This window comes from Tachyglossus aculeatus, chromosome 1 (assembly GCF_015852505.1).
Source record: "Tachyglossus aculeatus isolate mTacAcu1 chromosome 1, mTacAcu1.pri, whole genome shotgun sequence".
NCBI classification, from domain to species: Eukaryota; Metazoa; Chordata; class Mammalia; order Monotremata; family Tachyglossidae; genus Tachyglossus; species Tachyglossus aculeatus.
The window spans coordinates 85357340-85368186 of NC_052066.1; positions in this window are offsets into that span (position 1 = coordinate 85357340).

Here is a 10847-nt window from a genome sequence, read left to right on the forward strand (position 1 = left end):
TGGCAACAAATACAGATAATCCCTACCCCACAATGGGTCACAGTCTAGAAGGATGAACAAAGGGAATAAATCAGGGCAACATAGAAGGGAGTGGGAGAAGAGGAAATGGGGGGGGCTTAGTCATGGGAGACCTTTTGGGGGACATGTGCCCTTAATAAGGTTTTGAAGTGGGGCAGATCATTGTCAGACTTGAGGAGTGAGAGTATTCTAGGTCAGAGGTAGGATATAATAATAATAATAATAATGGCATTTATTAAGCACTTACTATGTGCAAAGCACTGTTCTAAGAGCTGGGGAGGTTACAAGGTGATCAGGTTGTCCCACGTGGGGCTCACAGTCTTCATCCCCCTTTTACAGATGAGGTAACTGAGACCCAGAGAAGTTAAGCGACTTGCCCAAAGTCACACAGCTGACAATTGGCGGAGCCGGGATTTGAACCCATGACCTCTGACTCCAAAGCCCACACTCTTTTCCACTGAGCCACGCTGCTTCTCTTAATGATGTGGGTGAGGGGTCAGCACTGAGGGAGACAAAACTGAGGTGTGACCCCTATGTGGAACCAGGACTACGTTCAACCTGATTAGCTTGTATCTACCCCAGAACTCCCCTCTCAGGGTCGCACCTGTAAAGTTTCCAGTACTCTACCAGTCTCGACTACAAGAGGGAGAGTCGAGCAGAGGCCTGTCCATTTCATTCCATTCCTAGCTTTGGCAGTGGCTGTCAAGTGGAAGGCAATCTGCTACAATAATGATAATAATAATGGTATTTGTTAAGCGCTTACTATGTGCTAAGCACTGTTCTAAGTGCTGGGGGGACTACAAGGTAATTAAGACTGTGAGCCCCACCTGGGACATTATTTGGCCTTACCATATATATAGGTAATTTAGAAACAAATGATCTTGACTTACTGACATCATCTGCTATTCTCTTTTAAGAAGGACCATCAGTAAAATGAAACCCTGAAATAGGTACATTTGTCTTCAGAAAGAATACCTAGGCCTTGCTTTGGTCAGGATGTTTTCTGAGGGGAATTGTCCTGGTTCATTCTCAAGTGGACAAGTTGAACAGGTGGAATTAATATTGTGTAGCAAGCCCCCTGAGATCCGCGATTCATAACACAATCATTTTGAATGCGTAAACACATGGCATATTGAGTGAGAAATATATTTGGTCCTGTTGTAAATTGCACTGTCTTAGGATCTGCTAGTGTTCAGGCTAACCACAGGACACACTTCAGTCTTTCCTTTATCTGGGACTATGCTTTTGATTAGAAAATGGAAGGGCATTTTGAGAGCAAGGGGGAAAAAAACCAACAAAAGTCAGTTTCTTAAATGTAAACCGCCATGCAAGAAATGATCAATGAGCTCCTTTGATTTATTATATTGACCTCTGGCATTATGTCTTCAGTGGGTCAGATTCAATTTTGTTATATGCTGTTGATGTTAATGAAATCACGAAAGTTAAGTGTAGGAGTACAACATGTATTGCTACCATAATTGATCCTTTGAAAGGAGAAGTATCTACTTTAAAATAAAAGAAAATAATTTCCCTCATCCGATGATAGGAATATAATTTTCCAATTGATGCAGAACCTGCAGTATTTGTAATTATCTCCCTCAGTCTTCAATTCAACATAATTTCTCCCTTTTACCCTGTTCCTCATAGATAAACTCTTTTCAGAATGCTGAAAGCTAAACAGAATAATTTACTAACAGAAGAAAAGCATCTTACCACATTATGATATAGTTGACTCTGAAAATTGAAAACTCTGCATAATTAAATCCTTAATATAGCTGGCATGTAAGCATAAGAAAATCTTAGTCAAAATGTAGTGGTTATCCATGGTAGCCTGAAACTATATCTCCTTCATATAAAGCATCTCTCTGGATTTGCAAGGCCGAACAAAGAAAGGAAGTATCTGGTTGGATAATTATCAAGTGTAGTAAATCAACAGGAATGTGTAATAATCTGAGGCAAATAATGGAGAAATAGAGAGGCTGCTGACCAAAATATGAAAAAGATACTTTAAAAGATCAACTGTCTCTGAAAATTGAACAGTTGCGGTCTGAGGATTTTTTTTTTTTTTTCCAAAAACAGCGGGGTGAAGTCTGTAGAAATGTCTGGAAGATGACATCTAGGTTGTAGGGAAGCTAGCAGAGAATCTAATTAAGGCTATAGTTCTTTTCCCCAATTTTAGTCTGGCAGTAACTAAGGGAGCAGTTTTCAGGTTGAAGGCCCAGGTTATGTAATTCTTGGGTACCCAGCTCAGGGAAAATGTGAAAATATGTAAAATAAATTATTGAAATGAAGAACTGAGCTTCAGATTTTCTTTTATTTTGTGAATAAGGAAAAAACCCCATTGTACACGTACCTTATTATAATCTTTTAAATCAACTTTATGATGAACAATATGAATAATAGAATTGGGTCATTGTCATTATGTTTGAGAAAATACCCAAATCAGAAAATTGATAGAGGCAATTTACTGCTCCTGAGAAGCATCGTGGCCTAGTGGAACACACAGAGGGTTGGGAGTCAGGACTGTGCTTGGCACATAGTAAGCGCTTAATCAATCAATCAATCATATTTATTGAGCGCTTACTGTGTGCAGAGCACTGTACTAAGCGCTTGAGAAGTACAAATTGGGAACACATAGAGACAGTCCCTACCCAACTGTGGGCTCACAGTCTAAAAGACATAGTAAGCGCTTAACAAATACTACCACCTCCGTTCCAGGCTCTACCACTTGCCTGCTGGGTGATGCTGTTAAATATTTCTATGCCTCTGTTTCCTCATCTGTAAAATGGAGATTAAATATCTATTCTTCCTCCCCTTCACTGTAAGCCCCAAGTAGGACAAGTACTGTGTCTGATCTGATTGTATCATACCTACCCTTGGACTTAGCACATAACTTTGGATGTAGTAAATTCTGAACAAATACCATTACTATTCTTATCAGGGCAAGGAATAAAGGTTTGAATTCCAAGAAGCCGTCTGTGTACTTTGTATCCCTTCCCCAATAGCTGAAATTTTTGATCTCCATTTGAGGTTGAATCTGGGAGAGTAATTGGGATGTCCAGAGTAAGGACATCTCAGAGGAAGGACACCTGCACGTCTAACCCCATCCCTTCACACCCTGCCAAAACACTTGCCCCATCCCTGAGGTGAGGTGAGCTCTCGGCAGGGCTTTGAGATCTACACCTTCAGCCTTGATCTCTCTCCCTCGCTGCAGTCTTGCATTTCCTTCTGCTTTTAAGACATGTCTAATTTGATGTCCTGCCATCACCTCAAAGTTAACATGTACAAAACAGAACTCCACCTCTTCCCACACAAACCCTGTCCTCCCCATGACTTTCTTATCAGGGTACCCCCATCCTTTCTGTTTCCCAAGCCCTTAACGTTGGTATCATCCTTGACTCCTCTCTCTCATTCAACCCACATATATTAAATCTATCACTAAATCCTGTCAGTTGCACCTTCACAACAATGCTAAAAATCCATTCTTTCCTCTGCATCCCAAGTGCTTTTACGATAATCCAATCACTTATCCTATCCCACCACAATTACTATATCAGCCACCTTCCTGACCTCTCTGCCCCCTGTCTCTCCCTGCTCCAGTCCATACTTCACTCTGCTGCCTGGACCATTTTTCTAGAAAAACATTCAGAACATGCTTTCCTACTCCTCAAGAACCTCCAGGAATTGCCTATTCACATCCGCATCAAACAGAAACTCCTGACCATTGGCTTTAAAGCACTCAGTCACCTTGCCCCCTCCTACCTCACCTTGCTACTCTTCTATTACAGCCCAGCCCTCACACTTTATTCCTCTAATGCCAACCTGCTCACTGTAATTCCATCTTATCTATTTCACCACCGACCTCCCGCCCACATTCATTCATTCATATTTATTGAGTGCTTACTGTGTGCAGGGCACCGTACTAAGCCCTTGGGAAGTACAAGTTGGCAACATATAGAGACGGTCCCTATCCAACAGCAGGCTCGCAGTCTAGAAGGGGGAGATAGACAACAAAACAAAACATATTAACAAGATAAAATAGAATAGTAAATATGTACAAGTAAAATAGAGTAATAAATATGTACAAACATATGTACATATATACGCTTAGAACAGTGAGCCCTTAGAGCTCTTAGAACAGTGAGCCCGTTGTTGGGTAGGGACCATCTCCATATGTTGCCAATTTGTACTTCCCAAGCGCTTAGCTCAGTGCTCTTCACACAGTAAATGCTCAACAAATACGATTGAATGAACGAATGAATGAATATACAGAACCTCCGTTCTGCAGAGGAGGGAACAGAGGGAACTGAGGCACAGAGAAGTTAAGTGACTTGCCCAAGATCACACCGCAGGCAAGGGGCAGAGCCTGGATTAGGCACAAGTCCTCTGACACCCAGTCTCTTGCTCTTTCCACATCCTCCCTCTGATCTGGAATGCCCGCACTTCTCACATCCAACATACAATTACTCTCTCCCCTTCAAAGCCTCATTGAAGGCACATCTTGTCCAAGAGGTCTTCCCTGACTAAGCCCTCATTTTCTCTTTTCCCACTACCTTTTGTGTCACCCTGACTTTTGACACTACCAGGTGTGTTCTCCTGAAAATCTTCCCTGCCCCTCTTCAGTCCCTTCCCTCTCCTGCCCCTTCAATTCTCCCATCTTTCCCAAAACTATCTGTAGAGGAAATCTCCTGTCTTCTCCCAAAATCCACCTCCTCCACCTGTGCATCTGACCCCATTCCTTTGCACCTCATCAAAACACTTTCCCTTTCTCTTCTTCCCTCCCTAACTACCGTCTTCAACTGTTCACTCTCAAGTCACTTCTTCCCCACTGCTTTTAAACATGCCCATATCTCCCCTATCCTAAAAAAACCCCTCCCTTGACTCCACAGTTCTCTCCAGTTATCACCCCATTTCCCTCCTACCATTCCTCTCCAAAATCCTTGAGCGAGTTGTCTACACCCACTCCTTCAAGTTCCTCTCCTCCAATTCTCTCCTTGACCCCCTCCAATTTAACTTCTGTCCCCTTCGCTCCACAGAAACCACCCTCTCAAAGCTCACTAATGATCTCCTCCTCACCAAATCTAATGGCCTCTATTCCATCCTAATCCTCCTCAACCTCTCAGCTGCTTTTGACACTGCTGACCACTCACCTTCTGGAAACATTATGCAACCTCAGCTTCACTGACACTGTCCTCTTCTGGTTCTCCCCCATCTCTCTGGCCTCTCATTCTCATTCTCTTTTGCGGGCTCCTCTTCTGCCTCCCGTCCCTTAGCTTCTTTTCTCCATCTACACCCACTCTCTTGGAAAATTCATTCACTCACATGGCCTTAACATCACCTCTATGCTGATGATACCCAAATCTACATCTCCAGCCCTGATCTCTCCCCCTCTCTGCAGTCTCACAGTTCCTCCTGCCTTCAGGACATCTCTACTTGGATGCCTTATTGTCACCTCAAACGATATAATTAAAACTGAACTTCTTATTTTCCCACCCAAACCCTGCCCTCCTGCTCACTTTCACATCACTGTTGGTAGCACCACCCACCCTTCCTGTCTCACAAGCCTGTAATCTGCTTGGCATTATCCTTGACTTCCCTCTCTTGTTCCACCTACGTAATAATAATAATAATAACAATGATGGTATTTGTTAGGTGCTTACTATGTGCCAAGCACTGTTCTAAATGCTGGGGTAGATATAAAGTAATGAGGTCGTCTGTGAGCCCCAGTCTTACTCCCCATTTTACAGATGAGGTAACTGAGGCACAGAGAAGTTAAGCAACTTGCCCAAAGTCACACAGCTGATAAGAGGCAGAGCTAGGATTAGAACCCACGACCTCTGACTCCAAAGCCCGTGCTCTTTCTGCTAAGCCATGCTGCTTCTCAGGGACATAATCAAGCCATCATTAATCCTATCAGTTCTACCTTCACAACATCGCTGAAATCTGCCCCTTCCTCTCCATCCAAACTGCTACCAAATTAATGCAAGCACGAATCCTATTTCGCCTTGACTATTGTAACAGCCTCCTTGCTGACCTCCCTGCCTTCCTGTCTCTCCCCACTCCAGTCCATACTTGATTCTGCTTTCTGAATCATCTTCCTTCAAGAATGGTTCAGACCATGTTTCTCCACTCCTCAAAAAACTCCTCTTGCCCATCCACCTCCACATCAGACAAAAACTCACCATGGGCTTTAAAGCACTTTACCACCTTGCCCCCTCCTAACTCAGCTTGCTACTCTTCTACTAAAAGTCAGCCTGCACACTTTGTTCTTCTAATACTAACCTTCTCATAGTACCTTGATCACATCTATCTCACCACCACCCTCTAGCCCACATCTTACCTCTGGCCTGGAATGCCCTTCCTCCTCATATTAGACAGATAATTGCTCTCCCCCACTTCAAGCCTTATTGAAGGCACATCTCCTCCAAATAGCCTTCATTAAGCCCTCCTCTCCTCTTGCCCACTCCCTTCTGTGCCGTTCTTATTGCTCCTTCATTCATCCCCTTCCCATCCCCACAGCACATATGTGTATATCTGCATATATCTGTAATTTATGTATTTATTGATTGATTTGCTTATATGAATGTCTGTTTCCCCCTCTAGATTGTGAGCTCATTATGGGCAGGGATATATCTGTTTCTTGTTATATTGTACTCTCCCAAGAGCTCAGTACAGTGCTTTGCAACCAGTAAGTGCTCAATAAATATGATTCAATGAATGAATGAATAACTTCCTCCCTTTTCCACCCTGCCCCCAACCCCACAGTACTTATGTACATATCTGTAATTTATTTATATTAATGTCTGTCTCACCCTCTAGCCTGTAAACTAGTTGTGGGCAGGGAATGTCTCCGTTATATTGTTGTGTTGTACTCTCCCAAGTGCTTAGTACAGTGCCCTGCACACAGTAAGTACTCAATCAATTTGAATAATTGACTGACGGATTGATTGATTAGGGTGTCAAGATTATCCCCAAACCACCCAAATTTTCTCCAGGTTAAACAACCCCAATTTCTTAAAGGACTTTTTCATTCTCTTTGATTTGTCAATTGTGCTGAGACCCCTTATGGTTTTGGCAAGTCTTTTTAAAGTTGTAGCTTACAAAACTGTAGTGCTGTCTTAAGAACTTAACTAAAGAAGAGTCCAGTGGAAGGATTCCTATATTATTCTTGCACACCATTCTACATTTCAGTTCCAAGTTTGCTTATTTAATGACAGCATTATAATACTGATGCATATCATAGTTAATAGTCATGGTATTTGTTGAGCGTTTACTACATGGGCCTTACTGTCTAAGAAGAATGGAGTAGGATTTAATCCCTATTTTACAGATGAGCAAACTGAAGCCCAGAGAATGGGAAGCAGCGTGGCTCAGTGGAAAGAGCCCGGGCTTGAGGGTCAGAGGTCATGGGTTCTAATCCCGACTCCGCCACTTGTCAGCTGTGTGACTTTGGGCAAGTCACTTAACTTCTCTGTGCCTCAGTGACCTCAACTGTAAAATGGGGATTAAGACTGTGAGCCCCACATGGGACAACCTGATCACCTTGTATCCACGCAGCACTTAGAACAGTGCTTTGCACATAGTAAGCACTTAACAAATACCATTATTATTATTATTATTATTATTATTATTATTATTATTAAAGTGACTCGTCCAAGATCGAGGGGCAGAGCAGGGATCAGAACACAGGTCCTCTGATTCTCAGTCCCATGTTCTTTCCATTAGGCCAAAATGTTTCTCCAGATTCAACTTACCTTTGGTTTGACTGTATTTGTTCTATCCTGGCCCTCTGGGCAGTGTATTAGTTTGCCTGGCTGAATAAAAAAATTGAATCGAAGTGTTCAAAGCAAAATGTCTTCTCTTATTTTACTCTCCCAAGCACATAGTGTGGTGCTGTGTGCAAAGTGGATGCTCAATGAATACTACTGAAGGATTGAAATCAGTGAGCCTTCTTCTAATAAGTCCTAAAATACAAGAGCATGAAGTCCCTTGATAGAAATAATGGATAATAAACTCAGCATAAATATGATACTACCTTGAGCAATAGAGTTAATTTGTGATACATATGTCTTTGGGTCACTTAATCAAACTATTCGAAGAGATGGTTAAGTTTAGGAATTTTAACTATACAGATGGATAAGTCACTGAATTATGACTTATTGAATTATTAAGGGGAAGCAGCATGGCTCAGTGGAAAGAACACGGGCTTTGGAGTCAGAGGTCATGGGTTCAAATCCCAGCTCCACCACTTGTCAGCTGTGTGACTTTGGGCAAGTCACTTAACTTCTCTGTGCCTCAGTTCCCTCATCTGTAAAATGGGGATTAAGACTGTGAGCCCCCATGGGACAACCTCATCACCTTGTAACCTCCCCAGTGCTTAGAACAGTGCATTGCACATAGTAAGTGCTTAATAAATGCTATCATTATTATTATTATTATTATGATTATTAATTATCTAACAAGGTCAGAAGAATGACTTTGCTGTCAAGATTCCCCCTCTAGGTGTGCATTACTATCCACACTGATGGTGGAATTGTCTAAAATAAACTCATTATGGCAGGGATTGTGTCTACCAACTGTGTTGTAAGGTACTCTTCCAAGAGTTTAGTGAGTGCTCTGCACACAGTAACCGCTTAATGAATATGATTGATTGATTGATTAGAATCTTCTGTAGAAAAACACAGTCGAGCCTCGGGCTTATCACTGCTGGCATTTTTTTTATGGTATTTGTTAAGCACTTACTAGGTGCCAAGCACTGTTCTAAGCGCTGGGGTAGATACAGATTGTCCCACTTGGGGCTCACAGTCTTAATCCCCATTTTAATAATAATAATAATAATAATCACAGTACTTTTTTTTGCGCTTACTATGTACCAAGCACTGTTCTAAGTGCCGGGGTAGATACAGGTTGTCCCATTTGGGGCTCACAGTCTTAATCCCAATTTTAATAATAATAATAATTAAGGTATTTCTTAAGCGCTTACTATGTGCCAAGCACTGTTCTAAGCACTGAGGTAGACACAAGGTAATAATAATGATGGCATTTATTAAGTGCTTACTATGTGCAAAGCACTGTTCTAAGCGCTGGGGAGGTTACAAGTTATTCAAGTTGTCCCATGGGGGGCTCACAGTCTTAACCCCCATTTTACAGATGAGGTAACTGAGGCCCAGAGAAGTGAAGTGACTTGCCCAAAGTCACACAGCAGACAATTGGCAGAGCCGGGATTTGAACCCATGACCTCTGACTCCCAAGTCCGTGCTCTTTTCCACTGAGCCACACTGCTTCTCTAATCACAAGGTAATCTGATCACAAGGTAATCAGGTTGTCCCATGTGGGGCTTACAGTCTTACTCCACATTTTACAGATGAGGTAACTGAGGCACAGAGAAGTTAAGTGGCTTGCCCCAGGTCACACAGCAGACAGGGGGCAGAGCCAGGAATAGAACCCACAACCCCTGACTCCCAAGCCCATGCTCTTTCCACTAAGCCACGCTGCTTCCCAGCCATGCTACTTCTCATTTTACAGATGAGGTAACTGAGGCACAGAGAAGTTAAGTGACTTGTCCAAAGTCTCACAGCCGTTAAGTGGCGGAACCGGGATTAGAAGCCATGATCTTTGATTCCTAAGCCCGGGCTCTTTCCACTAAGCCACGCTACTCCTCTTCAACCTATCAATGGTGTAGCACTGTACTAAGCACTTGGGAGAGGGCAATAGAATAAAGCAAAAACTGCTCACTATTGGCCTCAAAGCTCTCCATTACCTTGCTCCCCCACCCCACTTCACCTCCTTTCTCGCCTTCTACAGCTCAGCTCGCACACCCTGCTCCTCTGGTGCTAACCTCCTCACTGTGACTTGTTCTCGCCTGTCCCACCATCGACCCCTGACCCACGTCCTACCTCTAGCCTGGAATGCCCTCCCTCCTCAAATTCACCAAACTAGCACACTTCCCCCCTTCAAAGCCCTACTGAGAGCTCACCTCCTCCAGAAGGCCTTCCCAGACTAAGCTCCCCTTTTCCTCGGCTCCTCACTCGGAGCTGGACTCACTCCCTTTAATCTACCCCTTTCCCCTCCCCACAGCAGTTGTGTATATATGTACATATTCATAATTTTAAGTCCATTTATTTTTCTTAATGTTGTGTGTATATCTATAATTCTATTTATTTATAAAGACGTTACTGATGTCTGTTTACTTGTTTTGATGTCTGTCTCCCCCCTTCTAGACTGTGAGCCCACTGTTGGGTAGGGACTGTCTCTATATGTCTATACTATCTATACTGTCTCCAGACTGAGCCCCTTCTTTCCTCTCCCCCTCATCCCCCTCTCCATCCCCCACATCTTACCTCCTTCCCTTCCCCACAGCACCTGTATATATGTATATATGTTTGTACATATTTATTACTCTATTTATTTATTTATTTTACTTGCTTCTATCTATTCTATTTATTTTATTTTGTCAGTATGTTTATTTATTTATTTATTTATTTTTATTTTACTTATTATTATTATTATTATTATTATTCTTATTATTACTCTCTCCCCGTCATCCCCCTCTCCATCCCCCCACATCTTACCTCCTTCCCTTCCCCACAGCACCTGTATATATGTATATATGTTTGCACATATTTATTACTCTATTTATTTATTTATTTTACTTGCTTCTATCTATTCTATTTATTTTATTTTGTTAGTATGTTTGGTTTTCTTCTCTGTCTTCCCCTTCTAGACTGTGAGCCCACTGTTGGGTAGGGACTGTCTCTATATGTTGCCAGCTTGTACTTCCCAAGCGCTTAATACAGTGCTCTGCACACAGTAAGCGCTCAATAAATACA